Source organism: Capra hircus, chromosome 8, assembly GCF_001704415.2.
Source record: "Capra hircus breed San Clemente chromosome 8, ASM170441v1, whole genome shotgun sequence".
NCBI lineage: Eukaryota > Metazoa > Chordata > Mammalia > Artiodactyla > Bovidae > Capra > Capra hircus.
Window position 1 is genome coordinate 10750780 of NC_030815.1, and position 17139 is coordinate 10767918.

The window sequence follows — 17139 nt, forward strand, 5'->3', positions numbered from 1 at the left end:
CAGGGCCTGGGGAAATGGACAGACACCACTGTAGATGCACCCTTTGGACCCAGCGTGAGGTTTTCTGAAGGCTGATGCTTGGTTTCAGTGGACACTTCCATCCAAGCTATACAGGGCCAAGAGACCTTGCTCTTGAATAATACCTTCTCCAAAGTCCCTGAACCTTTATCTTGCCTCCTACTTCCTCTGCCCTTTCCTTTCCTAGGACAGTGATTAAGGATCCAATAGGAGAAATGTACGTGATAGCTTTTTGTCTCTCTAAAGCGATGGGTGTACCTGAGGACAGGTATGCCCATATCTACAGGGACTCCATACGCTCATCTTCCCTTGCTGTGCCATGCCAGGTTGCTTCAGTCATTTCCGAATCTTTGCAACCCCATGGACCACAGCCCGCCAGGCTCCTCTGTCCATTGGATTCTCCAGGCAAGAATACTGGAGTGGGCTGCTGTGTCCTTCTCCACACCTTACCTTGGATGCTATAATCCACAAGCAATCTATATGCTTTCTAGCATTATCTAGAGTCCCTTTCAAGGACAGCCAAGGGCTTGACTGGGAATGTCTCAGCTAGAAGAGATGTGTTGGACCGTGCAGGAGCCAAAAAAAAAAAAAAAAATTGAAGGCAAAGGAAGGGAGTCTAGGTCTGATCTAGGATGTCAGTGATATATCTGAGTCCCATTTCTTTGAGAGCTGGGCAAACTACTTTGTCTCTTGAACACTGCCTTCTACAGCTCTTTGTTGACTGTTGACTTTTGGTAGAACAGTGCCAAGGCAGCTGAGAAGGACCCTGACATTCCCCTGTGAAATGGAGAAGTCCTGATGGGGTGGTGGGAAAGGAGGGACGGTGGAAAGATGACCTCTGAGAGGGATAGCAGAGACACTGCCCACCCAGTGTGTACCCACGGGCGCTTGTCAGGCTCTTTGGCAGCTTCTCCTGCTGACTCAAGAGCAGGGGCTGGGCTGCGCTGGGCAAGCCTGGAAGAGCTGTGGGCCGTCAGTCACCATGCAGCCCACAGGGATCTCTGTTTACCTTGCCTCGGTGGGCCTGGCTGGGTGGGCTTTGCAGTCGGATTGGGCCCCGAAGCTGGAGGCACAGTGTACGGGGGGATGGGTGTGGGAGAGAGCTGAGTCGCAGAGGTTGGGGGCTTCCCTAGGCATGGGCAGGGAGCCTGGGGGAAGGGCATCGAATCTACTTGGCCCTGGAGCCTCTATTCTGCACTCAGAGGCTGGCCAGCCCCTTTTCAGGCACTGCTGGTGTTCTTTTTTGCCCTGAAGGGGCTGTACCCTCCCTGGAGCCCAGAGCTCAGGTAACTGCCCCTGACAAGGCCCCAAAATGTCTCCATCGGTGATGAAGCAGGAAAGTGGGGTGGCTTTGCAGGTTCAACCCCATCGACAGGGGACCGTACATGCAGCATGCAAGGCATGAAAGACACACATAAGACACACACAACATTGCAGACCCGCCAGGCTGAACGGCCTTGTCCATTTCCCGTTCTGAGAGGCCTGGAGTGGGGGAGGAGAGACTATCAGGGCAAGGAGCAGAGGCAGGGCAGAACACCCAGGCCTCGGCCCTCTCTGATTCTGGAATGAGAGGAAGGCCTCTGGTTTTTTTTTTTTGCCTGTACTGGGTCTTCTATGCTGCACGTGGACCTTCTCTCGTTGCTGCGAGTGAGGGCTACTCTCTAGCTGTGGTGCTCAGGCTTCTCTCGTTGCAGAGCACGGGCTCTAGGGTGCATGGGCTTCCATCGCTATGGCTCCCGGGCTGCAGGGCACAGGCTCAATAGTTGCGGTGCACAGGCTTGGTTGCTCCTTAGCACGTGGGATCTTCCTGGATCAGGGAGGGAACCCGAATCTCCTGCATTGGCATGCGGGTTCTTTACCACTGAACCAGCAGGGAAGCGTCCCCACCGCTGCGCCTTTTTTTGGTGCACCTCAAAGCTTGTGGGATCTTAGGTCCCTGACACAAGGATTGAACTCACGCCCTTGGCAGTGAAAGTATGGAGTCCTAACCACTGGACCACCAGGGAATTCCCAGGCCCCTGGTCTTGAAGAGGAGGAGTGGGCTCCTTAAATAACTTCGAGGAACCCCCACCTGGAGATAGGGGTTACAGGGCCTGAGGCTGAAGGAGGGCGACTGAAGCTCTTCCGGGCTGAGACCTGCGCCTTCCCACGGCCTCCACCCACCAGGCTGCCTCTGCTCACACCAAACCCACACTGTAGTCAGACTCCTGGTTATGTTTCCACGGAACTCTGGTCCCAGAGGCATTCACTGGATCCCTGGGACTGAGGTTCTGAGGAGGGGCCAGGAGATCATCTTACAGAAAAGTGAGGAAATTCTGACACATGCTGAGTGCCTACTTCTGGGGGAGTTTCTTAGTCATTCCTCCAGCCCAGGGCAGCCCCGCCATGAGTTCCCAAGGGTGAAAGAAAAAGTTCTCAGTCCAGGGCTCCACCTTCCTTAAAAAAGGATGTGGTGAGGAGGAACCCTCCTCTAGGAACCCAGCTTGCCCCTGAGGCCTGGAACCTTTACCAAACACCTCCTACCCTGGTGGCACAGTGGTAAAGAATCTGCCTGCAATGCAGGATCCCCAGGTTCAATCCCTGGGAAAGGAAGATCCCCTGGAGTAGGAAATGGCTCCAGTATTCTTGCCTGGGAAATCCCATGGACAGAGGAGCCTGAAGGGCCTCAGTCCATGGGGTCCCAAGAATCCAAGATGACTTAGCAACAAAACGTCCACCACCGCCTCCCACCTTTAACAGCAAAAAGCTAAAACTCCAGCAGGTGGGGGTGTTACTACATTAAAAGGATTGATGAGAAAAAACATAGACCCCTCCTCAGGTCAGAATCAGAAGTTGGAGGTTTTCCTTTGAAGAAGGCATTATAGCAAAGACTTCTCAGGACCCATGTTTTAAGTCAATATTAAACTATTTTTCAGAACAAGATCTTGTAATTATTGATCCTTGTTTTGGCCTGGAGTCATAGGGTTTTAGAGTCTTAGGATTTTGGAGTCATAAGGGTTGGATGGTATTTCAAACCACCTCCTCTTCCACTCCAGACAGCTGGACAGAATTCCCACAGTTTCCCGGCTAGGTCATGGCTAAAGTGAGGCTAAACAGAATGCAGAGCTTCTGATTTCTGCTTGATGAGAGGTAAAGGTCTTTTGTTGTTGTTGTTTGTTTGTTTGAGGCAAGGCTGGTACCATGTTTGGCTTTTGAGAGTTTGGCCAAGAAAAAAAAGTTAGGTTTACACATCTCAAGACAGAAAGACATTTGTTTTACCCTCATCGATGGTCCATTTGCAAGAAAAATACACAGTATTTTTGCAGCGAGGGAGTAAGTAAAGGATCTGTGTTGTTTAAGCCCCACAGCGTGAATTTCAAGCAGGATGTAAATTCAGATTGTTTAAAAATGTTTCCTCAATTAGGATTCACATGGGAAAATGTACGCAGGAGGGGCCAGGGGTAAATTCCAAGTCAGAGCTTAGCAATAGCTATCAGTAGCATCTCAGAAAAATTGAAAAATGGTTAACACCTTGTGTGTGTGTTCAGTATGTAGGGAAATAGGTTTCTGTGTGTTTGGCAGGGTGGGGAACCAGTGGACACCCTAGCATGCAGATATAAGCTCAAAATAAGTGATCAGGATGGTGGTTTCTAGACAGTTCTTTTCCATTGCTGCTGGGATGTCTCTGTCTCTGCTTTAACCGATTCTCAATGTTTTGTTTTGTTTTCGGGCTATGCCTCACAGTATGTGAAATCTTAGTTCCCCGGTCAGGGTTTGAACCCATGCCTCCTGCCGTGAAAACTCAGAGTCTTAACTACTGGACCGCCAGAGAATTCCTTCTATCTCTCTTTTAGAACGTGTGTGTGTGTGTGTGTGTGTGTGTGTCGCACGCGCGCGCTCAGTTGCTTCAGTTGGATCTGACTCTTCAAGACGCTATGGACTATAGCCCTCCAGGCCCCTCCATCCATGGGACCCTCCAGGCAAGAATACTGCAGTGCGTTGCCATGCCTTCCTCCAGGGGATCTTTCTGACCCAAGTCTCTTTTGTCTCCCGCCTTGCAGGTGGGTTCTTTACCACTATCACCACCTGGAAAGCCTCTTTCAGAATATAGGATGCAAAGACCACCCACTGGAGTCTATGAATTGCCTTCCATCCATCCCTGTCCCTGGAGATGCCAGGGAACCTGTCTGGGATAGTGTAGCGCCAGAAGCTAGCATTCTTTCAGACCTGAGGGACAGAGCTACCCGACTTTTTATGTTTACTTGTATCTATTAGTCCAACTGTGTGCACGTTTTATGCCTGGTACAACTTTGCTACCTCAGCAACAGCATGATTTGAAAGTAAACCACATTTCCAAGTTGAAGTAGGCACTCACTCAGGACTGCTAACCAATCAGCACCTGGTACTCGGAGAAGTCAAGTGTCTGTGTCCCCCATTTCACTTAATTCTCCAGTCCTATCCAGGAGGCATAAATCGTGTGCCTGTTGGAAAGATGAGAAAGCTGAGGAAGAGGATAAGGAGGCCGCCCAGACCCAGAGGCATTCGTCCAGGGCAGAGCCAACACCCAAGGCGGGTCTGGAGTCCGCCAGCAGTCCTTGAGCCGCCATCTTGGATTCTCTGTTATTCTCGGAGTCATTCTCTCTGGCCTTTGACATGGGGGTCAGCATGGGGTCCTCGTGGGCCACTCTCCTTAGTGGGTTTAATATGAAATTGCTAATTTCTTCCTTACCAATGCTCATTGTTTAAAATCTATTTTTATAATTGAAGTTTAGTTGATATAAAATGTCATATGTTATAGATGTACAATATAATGGTTCATAGTGTTTAAACATTATACTCCATTTACAGTTATCACAAAATATTGGCTCTGCTCCCAAGCTGTACAGAACATCCCTATGTTATACCTAATAGTTTGTACCTCTTTATCCCCTACCCTTGCCTCGCCCCTCCCCTCTTCCCTCTCCCCACTGGCAACCACTTGTTTGTTCTCTATGTCATTGAGACCGCTTCTCTTCTGTTATACTCACTAGTTGTATTTTTTACCTATTTTTTTAGTTTTTAAAAAAGTTCTTGATGTGGATCATTTTTAAAGTCTTTACTGAATTTGTTGCAATATTGCTTCTGTTTCATGTTTTGGTTTTTTGGCCCCAAGGCATGTGGGTCTTAGCTTCCAACCGGGGATCAAACCTGCACCCGCTGCATTGGAAGGTGAAGTCTTCCCACTGGACCACCAGGGAAATCCCTAGTTGTACTTTTTTAGAGTCTCAGTTACTTTTAAGAGACTTTCCCCCATCTCAGAGTTTGTTCTTTATTTCACCAAGCCTTGACTGTCTCACCTACTTGGGGGCTTCTGGGATCAGCCACACTGAAGTTTTCATGCCTGGGATGGGGGCTCTGCCTCTGACAGCAACACTTCCCCCCTCACGGGCTTTTCCTGTTCTTCCTGACTGATTGTGTTCAGTTTCTGCCTTTGTTCATCCCTTCTCTTTATCCTCACATAGTGTCCCTGACAGATGCAAACACCACAGGGTGGTGGAGATGGAAAAGTATTTTTTAAATGTTTCTTCCCTTCCCTTTATTTTTGGTGACTGAAAATACACAGAGATTCAAAACTCACTCAGAAAAATTGTCTCGCAGCAAAGCAATGGTTTTTCCAGTAGTCATGTTCAGATGTGAGAGCTGGACCATAAAGAAGGCTGAGTGCCGAAGAACTGATACTTTCCAACTGTAGTGCTGGAAAAGACTCTTGAACAGTCCCTTGAACAGCAAGTCTTGAGAGTCCCTTGAACAGCAAGGAGATCCAACCAGTCACCCTGAAGAAATCAACCCTGAATATTCACTGGAAGGACTGATGCTGAAGCTCCAATACTTTGGCCACCTGATGCAAAGAGCCGACTCACTGGAAAAGATCCTCATGCTGGGAAAGATTGAGGGTAGGAGGAGAAGAGGGAGACAGAGGATGACATGGTTGGACATGAGTTTGAGCAAATTCTGGGAGATGGTGAAGGACAGGGAAGAGTGGGGTGCTGCAGTCCATGGGGTCACAAATAGTTGGACACAACTGAACAACTGGACAAGAAATACCCCTTCAGGTGCTGGCTGGAGCAGAGCAGGAGACACTTGAGAGAGAAATGAGCACAAGGACGGAAGATAAGGAGTGTTTGGAACCTGATAAGAACTGAGCAGGAACAGTAGAGGCCTGAAACCTGAAGGTCAGTAACCCAGCCAGCACAGCACAGAGCCAGCTTGGAAGGGAGTCAAGAGGGTGAGGGATTCGTCTTACTTCTGTCACAGAGAAAAGTTAGATGTGTGGAAGGAAAGAAACACTTAGGGAAGAGAATGTCAGTTATTCACTTACTTAGCGAACATTCCAGAGGAGGCAATGGCAGCCCACTCCAGTACTCTTGCCTGGAAAAATCCCATGGACGGAGGAGCCTGGTGGGCTGCAGTCCATGGGGTCACTAAGAGTTGGACACGACTGAGTGACTTCACTTTCACTTTTCACTTTCATGCATTGGAGAAGGACATGGCAACCCACTCCAGTGTTCTTGCCTGGAGAATCCCAGGGATGGGGGAGCCTGGTGGGCTGCCGTCTATGGGGTCGCACAGAGTCGGACACGACTGAAGCGACTTAGCAGCAGCAGCGAACATTCACTCGTCCTTCTCTGGAGACCAGGCCCTGGCTGAGGGCCCCATGAGGAAGACCTGTCCTCACCTTGGGGAGCTCAGAGGCCGGCAGTTGAGAGGGACAGGCAACATTCCTCAGAGAGCATGGTGGGGGCTGTAGGAGCCGAATGTACAAAGCGGGTCACTGGATGACGTGTCTTTGATCCAAGTCTTGAAGACCAAGTTGGTGTCCATCTGATGTCTGGAGAAGGTGAAGGAATTCAAGGTAGAGAACCTCACGTAAAACAGCAGAGCACTGTCTGATAAACCCAAAACGTTTGGTGCAGCAGCCAAGGTTTAGGAACAGGAATCAAAAACTGAGGCCAGGAAAGCAAGTGGGGATCTGTGGACAGGAGGTCGGGCTTGGTCTCTGGGCAGCCAGGATGAGCTGCAAGCGGCATGTGATGTGGCAGCAGTGGGAGGTGAACAGCCGGGTGGAGGCCCAGGCTAGAGGCGGGACCCGGGCCGGGACACTGGAGCCCCAGCTGTCCACAGTGGCCCTCGGCACCTCAGCTGGAGCTGGCGCCCGGCAGGCTGGCTGTTCCCCGGACGGAAAGGTCCACTTTGGGCCCAGGCTTCCCTGCTGCCACTGCTCTGCTCTCACTGAGCTACTTCCCTTAGAGAAAATCCCGTTTTGCAGAATCCCCGATTTCCTGAGAAGGAGAGGGGACAGGCGGGCTGCAGAGCAGCAATCCTGAGATCTGAGTGCCCTTCTGACCCAGCCTTGTGGCCTTGAGGTCACCCCCTGAACCTCTCCAACCGCAATTTCCTCTTTTCTCCTCTGCTCTGCGCACGATCTGGCCCCGTCGGCATTTCGCTTTGCCAAGAGCCTGTATTAAGCTTTCCGAAAACAAATCCAGTGACTTTTCCTGAAAGCTTCCAGCGACCCCTTCCAGGAGACCTTCAGATTGCTTGATGCAGAAAGCCGCTCAGTTCCGATGAATCCGAGCCGCCCTTGGTTTGATGGCTTTGAATAGATCCAAGAAGCCTAGGAAAAGCACAAAGCTGGGCTCCTTTAAGAAGCCAGGAGGTGAAGTGGGGGAGTGTAGTGGGAATAGGGGGCTGCCTGAGAGCCTCTGACATTCCCAGTCAAGAAAACAGAGAGGGAAGAGCTGAAGCTTGGGCCCTGGGGCAACGCAGCCCCCTTGGAGAATCCGAGATCTCACAGAGAATAGAGGATGCTGGGAGGTCACTAACAGGCCCACTGGGATTTGTGTTCTGGGCTTCCCAGGTGGCGCAGTGGTAAAGAATCCATTTGCCAGTGGAGGAGATATAGGAGACATGGGTTTGGTCCCTGGGTCAGGGAGAGCCCCCTCAGAAGGAAATGACAACTCACTCCAGTGTTCTTGCCTGGAGAATCCCGTGGACAGAGGAGCCTGGTGGCTATGGTCCATGGGGTCGCACGACAGTTGGAGACGATGTAGCCACTGAGCACACAGCATCTCTGTTTCTTGCATGAACCAAGTTCAGCTGACACCCATCCTCCTGGGGGCCTGGAGGACCACAGCATCCCCCCGTCCTTGGCAAACAGCTCGTGGTTTCTGGGATCTGCCCTGAAGAAAACTTTTAGTAATACAAACCTCAGACCAAAGGTGAGTGAGGCATTTTCTACAAAAACAGTGCCTTGGAACCACTGAAGAGTTGAAGTTTTAGTCTTTGATGTGGGTTTTGTTTGAAGAAAGCTTTAAGTTGAGACATACATTAAAACCAGGAATGGTTAACGTGTTTATTGAGAAAGCAACCCAACCAACTCAGGAATTGTTCGTAATCCCCATGACCCTGTACTCAGTCAATTTAGGTTGGGTGGAAAGATGCTGGAGGCAATAGCTTAAGCCAGGGAGGTCCCCACCACTGTGTCTTTTTGATGTAACTGGATCAGAGTTAGCTGCCACTGCGTTCATTTCACGGCTGCACTTGCCCTCAGGGATGTACTTGGAACCAATTGTTCAGATGGGCTTATTTCCCCTGGTGCTGAATTTCAGCCGCTCTTCCAAAGAGTACTGTTGTGGAATTCCGAGGGAACAAAGAGGTAGGCAGAGCCTGTGGATGCATCCCAGGAGGTCCTGTGGATACTGTGGTCGGGGAAGGATGGCTGGTTGATTCACTGATTTAGAGGCTGGGCGAGTCCCTTGCCCCGGTGCCTCTGTTCCCACCAGGATCCTGGGGGCTTATATGGCGAAGCGAAGGGAAGCGAAGCGAAGTCACTCGGTCATGTCCGACACTTTGCGATCCCGTGGACTGTAGCCTACCAGGCTCCTCAATCCATGGAATTCTCCAGGCAAGAATACTGGAGTGCATTGCCATTTCCTTCTCTAGGGGATCTTCCCGACCCAGGGATCAAACCTGGGTCTCCCGCATTGCAGGCAGACGCTTTACCTCTGAGCCACCAGCTCGGTACTATTTACTGAGAACTCACCACCACCACCTCCCACCCCGAGCTCCTCATATGTTCAGTTCAGTTCAGTTCAGTTGTTCAGTCATTTCCGACTCTTTGCAACCCCATGAATCGCGGCATGCCAGGCCTCCCTGTCCATCACCAACTCCCGGAGTTCACTCAGACTCACGTCCATCGAGTCAGTGATGCCATCCAGCCATCTCATCCTCTGTCATCCCCTTTTCCTCCTGCCCCCAATCCCTCCCAGCATCAGAGTCTTTTCCAGTGAGTCAACTCTTCGCATGAGGTGGCCAAAGTACTGGAGTTTCAGCTTCAGCATCATTCCTTCCAAAGAAATCCCAGGGCTGATCTCCTTCAGAATGGACTGGTTGGATCTCCTTGCAGTCCAAGGGACTCTCAAGAGTCTTCTCCAACACCACAGTTCAAAAGCATCAATTCTTCGGCACTCAGCCTTCTTCACAGTCCAACTCTCACATCCTTACAAGACCACTGGAAAAACCATAGCCTTGACTAGACGGACCTTTGTTGGCAAAGCAATGTCTCTGCTTTTGAATATGCTATCTAGGTTTTGAATATGCTGTCTAGGTTGGCCATAACTTTCCTTCTAAGGAGTAAGCGTCTTTTAATTTCATGGCTGCAGTCACCATCTGCAGTGATTTTGGAGCCCCCAAAAATAAAGTCTGACACTGTTTCCACTGTTTCCCATCTAGTTCCCATGAAGTGATGGGACTAGATGCCATGATCTTAGTTTTCTGAATGTTGAGCTTTAATCCGACTTTTTCACTCTCCTCTTTCACTTTCATCAAGAGGCTTTTTAGTTCCTCTTCACTTTCTGCCATAAGGGTGGTGTCATCTGCATATCTGAGGTTATTGATACTTCTCCCAGCAATCTTGATTCCACCTTGTGCTTCTTCCAGCCCAGCGTTTCTCATATGTTAGAAGAACTCTTTAAGGGGTATGTCATTGTCCCATTTAACAGATAGGGAAGCTGTTCTGAGAGGTTAAATTACTTGGCCAAGGTAGAGCCAGAAAGTGGTGGACCCACTGTGCAGGCAGGATTCAAGGGTTTAGAGGGACTTCCCTGGAGGTCTAGTGGTTAAGACTCCACACTCCCAGTGCAGGGGGCATGAGTTCAACCCCGGTCAGAGAACTAAGATTCTGCATGGTACAGCAAAACACAAACAAAAACAAAAGAAAAAAGAGAGCAAGAGAGAAATGAAGATATTTTGGAACTTCCTAGGTGGCCTAGTGGTTAAGACCCTACGCTGCCAATGCAGGGGGAATGTGGGTTTGTTCCCTGATTGGGGAACTGAGATCCCACTTGCTGCACACCCAAAAATAAAGGAAAACTAAAAACAAACAGCAAGGATTTAGAATACACAGATGGGAAAGCATTCCAGCCAAGCGTCTCAGACCTTGAACTTGAAAGAGAGCAGAATAGAGAGAGGAAACAGGGAAGGGTGGGGACAGGATGAGCGAAGCCAGAGGGTGTGAAAGAGCCTTTTTAGGAAAGGCCAACAGTCTTTTTTTCTTTTTTTTTAAATTAGACTATTTATTTTGTATTTGAGTATAGCCAGTTAACAGACAATGTTGTGATGGTTTCCGATGAACAGCAAAAGGATTCAGCCATTCATACACATGTATCTATTCTCCCCCCAGGGGCTTCCCTGGTGGCTCAGAGGTAAAGAATCTGCCTGCAGTGCAGGAGCTGCAGGAGACCTGGGTTCAATCCCTGAGTCAGGAAGATGCCCTGGAAAAGGGAATGGCAACCCACTCCAGTATTCTTGCCTGGGGTATCCCATGGATGGAGGAGCCTGGTGAGCTACGGTCCATGGGGTCGCAAAGAGTCGGACTTGACTGAAAAGACTTAGCACGCATGCATTCTCTCTCAGACTCCTCTCCCGTCCAGGCTGGAAAGGCCAATAGCATTGCTCATGAACCCTCGAGGTAAGGCAATGGTCTGTGAAAGCCTTAGAGGAATGCCGTGTGAACATCAGCACCTCCTCACAGTTATGTATGTAACAGAGTGGGGTTTTGGGATCATGGCCATTCTCCTGGCTCTACAGCTTTTCTTGCTATTTCTAAAGGCCTGTTGACCCTCTCTGACCTCTCACTGCCCTTTGAGAAGCCCAGGAACAAATGCAGAGCAAAGGACTCAGGTCTCTACCCGAGCTGCCCAGTAAATTCCTACAAATCCAGTTCCCGGCAGAGCTTCTGTTAGCAACATTCTCGAGCAGTGATGGGAGTGAACCGCTGCTTCAGGACTGGGCAGGGAAAGCGCTTCATTTATCATTTGATCAGACACATTTTTATTGAACACCTGCTGGGAGCCAGGCAGCCATGACTGGAGCGTCGTTGCTGTTCTTGTTCAGGCGCGCGGCCGAATCTGAGTCTTTGCAACCCCATGGACTGTAGCCAGCCAGGCTCCCCTGTCCATGGGATTTCCCAGACAAGAATACTGGCTGCTAAGTCGCTTCAGTCGTGTCCGACTCTGTGCAACTCCAGAGACAGAAGCCCACCAGGCTCTGCTGTCCCTGGGATCTCCAGGCAAGAACACTGGAGTGGGTTGCCATTTCCTTCTCCAGTGTATGAAAATGAAAAGTGAAAGTGAAGTCGCTCAGTTGTGTCTGACTCTTAGCGACCCCGTGAACTGCAGCCTACCAGGCTCCTCCGTCCATGGGGTTCTCCAGGCAAGAGTACTGGAGTGGGCTGCCATTGCCTTCTCATGGGTTGCTATTTCCTTCTTCAGGGGATCTTCTCGACTCAGGGGTTAAACTTGCATCTCCTGCATTGTAGGTGGATTCTTTCACTGCTGAGCCACTGCTGAAGCCCCATAGGGCATTAGAGAAACAAAATGAGCCAAGACAAATTCCTGGTTTCTGAAGATATGCAGTAGAGTTGAGGGGGCCAATGGGTGAGTCAACAGTTAAGAAAAAATAATCCCGCATAAAAAGGACGGTGATAATTGGGAGATATTTCTGCTATTCTTTCTGCCCAGTAAGTAAACCCCACCCCCTCAATCAAAGACACAGTACAGTGACCTGTGGGACTGCTGGACTGGAGACCACGTGTGGCCACTATCACATAACCTTGAGGAAGTCACTTTCCTTCTGAGTCTCAGTTTCCTCATCTGTATAATGGGTATCATACCCACCACTCCAGAGGAGGACTGCAAAGATCAAATGAGACCTAACAAAAATGCTTTGAGGAGGCATAAAGCATCATATTTAGAGTCAGTTAGGGTTTAATTCCTGGGTCAGGAAGATCCCTTGACCTTCCTGGGCATGGCATGGGCCTGGCAACTCACTCCAGTATTCTTGCCTAGAGAATCCCCGTGGACAGAGGAGCCTGGACAGCTACGGTCTATAGGGTCACAGAGTTGGATACGACTGAAGCAACTTAGCACGCACGCCCACACCATTAGGAAATAGCATTTCATAAAGTGCACCCACAGGCCAGACCACAGTTTAAAAGCAATGCCCTCCAGCAGAGCCTGGCTGGAAATTCCTTAGGCTTGTGGAATGGCTCCTGTCCTTCACATACGGACCACATTTGCCGTGGATGTCAGGGGAAAGAGCAGTGCCCTGTCTGGGCGGCATAGAGCCCTCGTGCTGCAGGCTGGCTGGGGGGCACCGGGAGTTCTTTCTTCACAGAAGGAAAGTTCAGTCTCCTTAAAGGGCAGCCGGTCTAGATTATCCCTGGGGCTCCACTCTGCAGCTGCAGAGTATCAGAGCCTATTTTCCCAGCCCCATGTGTTTATTTCTGTTCCCCACAACCTCCTGTCTTTTGACTTGTTTTGCTTTGGCAGGGTCTGGAAGGCAAGATAAACACACCTAAAGGAGCTGTGAGATTTCAGGATTATGCCTGGTTTCCCCTCCTCTTGTCTCATGAGAAGCAAAGTTTCCTGGACTTTTGGGCCCTTCTGATGCATATCCCAGCAGGGTCTGGGGTTCTTAGGGATTGGTTCTGTTCTGGGAGCCCCTCATCCATTCATTTATCCACTCACTCACTCACTTAGTACCACTTGTTGATGGCAGCATGCCAGGTTTCTGCCTGCAAGTGAGGCTACGAGTGGGAACCACAAGGATGTTGAATGCCTGTCTTCTCCAGAGCTGACTATGGTGGGGGCATGGGGGCTGGCTGAGGGAACAGTGCTAGGCTATTTCTCATGTGTGGGAGCCATGGGTCAGGGAGGCCCTCCTGGAGGAGGTGATGTTGATGTGCCTAACAGCAGGGGTCCCCAGCTTCCAGGATCTAATGCCTGATGACTGGAGGTGGAGCTGATGTAATAATAATGGAAATAAAGCACACAATAAATGTAATGTGCTTGAATCATCCTGAGACCATCCTCTCCCTCCTCCCAGTCTGTGGAAAAATTGTCATCCATGAAACAGGTCCCTGGTGCAAAGGCATGGCAACCCTCTCCAGTATTCTTGTCTGGAGAATCCCCATGGACAGAGGAGCCTGGTGGGCTATAATCCATGGGGTCCCAAAGAGTCAGACACGACTGAAGCGACATAGCACGCATGCCTGCACCATTAGGAAATAGCATTTTATAAGGTGCATCCACAGGCCAGACTACAGTTTAGAAGTGATGGCCTGCAGCAGAGCCTGGCTGGAAAAAGGTTAAGGACCACTGCAGAAGACCCAGCTACTGTGAAATTGCGTAGCCCAGGCTTGATCCTAGGTCTGTCCCCTACAGCAGTGCTTTTAGCCCTGGCTGGACATTTACAACACCTGCCATCTGTTCAGAAATGTCCCTTCCCCACTTTCCCACTGGTTGATCTTTTTTAAAAAAAACTTTTTATTTTATACAGAGGTATAGATGGTTAATAATGTTATGATAGTTTCAGGTATACAGCGAAGGGACTCAGCCAACCATATATATGTATCCATTCTCCCCCAAACTCCCCTCCCATCCAGGCTGCCACATGACATTGAGCAGAGTTCCTTGTGCTAGACAGCAGGTCCTTGTTGGTTATCCATTTTAAATATAGCACCTCCTGGTTGATTTTGAAGCACTCAGGTGGTTCTTAGAGACAGCCCATGGCCAGGAACTGCTGAAGTCCCAGGCTCTTTGTCTTACTCCTCGAGACATGCTTTCCTGCAGCTCCAGAGGACTGCTGGGAGACAGATGAAAGGCACTTTTCGTGTAAAGAGGGAAATACTTGTCTTCAGTGTTCAGCTGGCTCTGTGGTTTGAAAATGAAGGGCCTTTGCTCTTCCTCCCCGGCTCCACTTCGGAGCAGCTGTGTGACCCTAGGCAAGTTATTTGACTCTTCCGGGCCCATTTCTCTGTTCAGTGAAGGTCATAATGACTAACTCATGGAGCCATTGAGAAAAGTAAATGAGCAAAGCCGTGGGTAGAGCGCTCTGCCCCGGGCCTGACATGCCGCCCCACGCAGGTGCTAGGTGTCCATGAGTTCCCTTCGTCATCCATCCTTGATTTGAAATCTCTCCCTGGCAGAATCCGCCTTTGTTGTCGCTGAGGTCAGGGTGGTTCTAAGCCAGGTGCAGACAAGCCCCATAGGCAGTGGGTAGTTCTAAAGGGTCCCCTAGCTCTCAAAACCAGTTCCAAGATGGTAGCTACTGGTTGTTAAACTGTCCTCCCACGCCCACGGAGAGGCCGAATATTGCAGCCACTCCCTCGGCTGTGCTCCCACCAGACGCTAGAGAAAGATATTCGGCATCTTGCCCCCTCAATTATAACCCTGAAACCCAAAGTAAATAGAGTAAAGTAAGGTAGGGAATAATTGGATGAAAAAAACCCTGGAGCCATCCAGAGATGCCAGCGCCCTGTGAGTGAAACCAGATGCAGGTTTTAAAATCCTGGAATGGATTCCCCAGAGATACTGTCAAGTTCCCTTCCATTCCCAGAGGCAGAATGAGCAGCTGTCAGGCCTGATACAGAGTGGAGAGGAATGCTGTATATGCAGTGGGGGCAGGGGGTGGGTTCAAGGCCAACATTGACATTCAATGCCAAGGCCAGGGCACCTGGGGTAGACCCAGCCTGCTTTGTCTAGGACCTTGCTTTTCCTATCTATATGTCTACAAGGCAAAGAGAGCAAGCATTTGTTTTGAAAACAGAATCCCTACATACTAGATTTGTGCTGGGAGCCCCTGAGTGGCCTCAGCCCTGGCTCACATTCCTAGACCGTTCTGGAGCAGTCTTGCCTAACGAATCACATCCAGCTTGCATTAGTGAGTAGAATCTTGCTGACAGCAGGAGCCAGTCTTCTGCTGACGCCCCTGTCCCCCTCCCCTCCCAGGCTAAGAAGCCAGGAACTGAGCCCTGGGGAGAGCAGAGGAAGTTAGGAGGAGATTAATCCAATTGGAGGGCTGAGCCTGCCCCCCACCCCACCCACCATTTCCCCCACTCCGCAAGCAGCAAGCTTGCTTTGCAACAAGACTCTCAAGAGTATATCTTGGGGACTTCCCCGGCAGTACAGTGGTTAAGACCAATGCTCTCAATGCAGGGGGCACGGGTTCGATTTCTGGTTAGGGACTAAGATTTTCCATGCTTCACTGCATGGCCTTTTTTTGGTTGTTATTAAAAAGGATATATCCCTGATGGGGCTACTGGTACCCAAGCCATCCTCACAAGGCATGAAGATGCCTCAGAGCTGACCACAGGTTGCTGGGCAAAGTGCAGGCTGGTGGGGCTGGGGCTCACAGTGGTGGGTGTCCATGACGAGCCAAGTCCTTGACATGCATACTTGCTCCAACCATCACCATTTTCCCCATTGTAAGAAGAGTTAAGTATAGAGCGGTCCCATCGGGTCTTTAGTGGAGCCGGAATTGAAACCCTGTTTCTAAGTCCAGAATCAGCCTCAAGCCACTGTCCCCTGCTGCCTCCCCACAGGAATCACCATGCTTCCCTCCATCTGAGTTCCCCTCCCCACTCAACACCCAAGAGGCGAGTAGCTAACCAGCCCTTCGATGGGTGCATGGGATCACAGGTGCTGTCTTTGGGCATTTTTGGTAACACAGACCAGAGACTCACTGGGTCAGTTCAGGTAATGTGGGTATATAGTAAGGACACCCGGGAAGACTTCAGAAGACTAGGGCTTGTAATACTAAGGCTTGCAGAGCTTGGAACAAGAAGGTCTTCAGAATCCAAGGCAGTTCTGGTGGCCTCAGGACCAGGGCTCATGTCTTCACTCTAGGGTCTCATGTCCAACATGGCTTATTCATTCCACCTTCTTTGCTTCTTTATGCTTCTGCTCAGCTCTCTGTTACCCCTTCTAGGTTTCTGCATTATTTGTGGTGGTTTGTTGGTGGTGGTCAGTTGCTAAATCATGTCTGACTCTTTTCGACCCCATGGACTGCAGCGTGCCAGGCTCCCCTGTCCTTCACTGTCTCCTGGAGTTTGCTCAAATTCAGGTCATTGAGTCAGTGATGCCATTCAACCATCTCATCCTCTGCCACCCACTTTTCCTCCTGGCCTCAGTCTTTCCCAGCATCAGGTTCTTTTCCAATGAGTTGGCTCTTTGCATCAGGTGGCCAAAGTATTGGAGCTTTAGCTTCAGCACCAGTCCTTCCAATGAATATTTAGAATTGACTTCCTTTAGGATTGACCGATTTGATCTCCTTGTGATGGTTAGAAAAGCCCAAAGACACTGTGGCGATTACCTAGAAGTAGCTGCATGTGTCAAACAGTGGTGACATCTGTAACCCACAACTAAGTGTGAAGAAGTTGTTGCTAGAGGTGTCGCCAGAAAATGCAGAGGCTTCTTCATCCATATATCATATTTTGTTCTTCTTCACAGTCTGACCTCATCTGTGCCTGAGGGGCCACCCTGAGGGGCCACCGTTTAACTGAGGGGCTAAGAGCGTACCTGAGGTCTTGCTTCAGGAGGGTGGATGAGAGCCTCATTGTCAATCCCAGGAGTGGCCTGGGTAGTGGGCAGGGTCAGCAGAGCAGGTCAGAGAATGAGGAGGTGGGTTCTATGGTCTGGCCCTGCAGCTAGGCAGAAAGCTCCCAGCAGGGCTTAGAACTATTGAAGCACTGGAAAACTTGCTGGTGAAATGATTGAACCCTTTGATCTGGGAGAGAGAAAGCAGCTTACCCAGCCAGAAAGG

At 50.1% G+C, this 17139-nt stretch overlaps 1 protein-coding gene across 1 annotated transcript in view; it reads left to right on the top strand.

Annotated features, from left to right (window-relative positions):
• SCARA5 (scavenger receptor class A member 5) overlaps positions 1–17139 on the top strand; it is a 134048-nt gene that overhangs the window by 98832 nt on the left and 18077 nt on the right. The window lies entirely within an intron of this gene.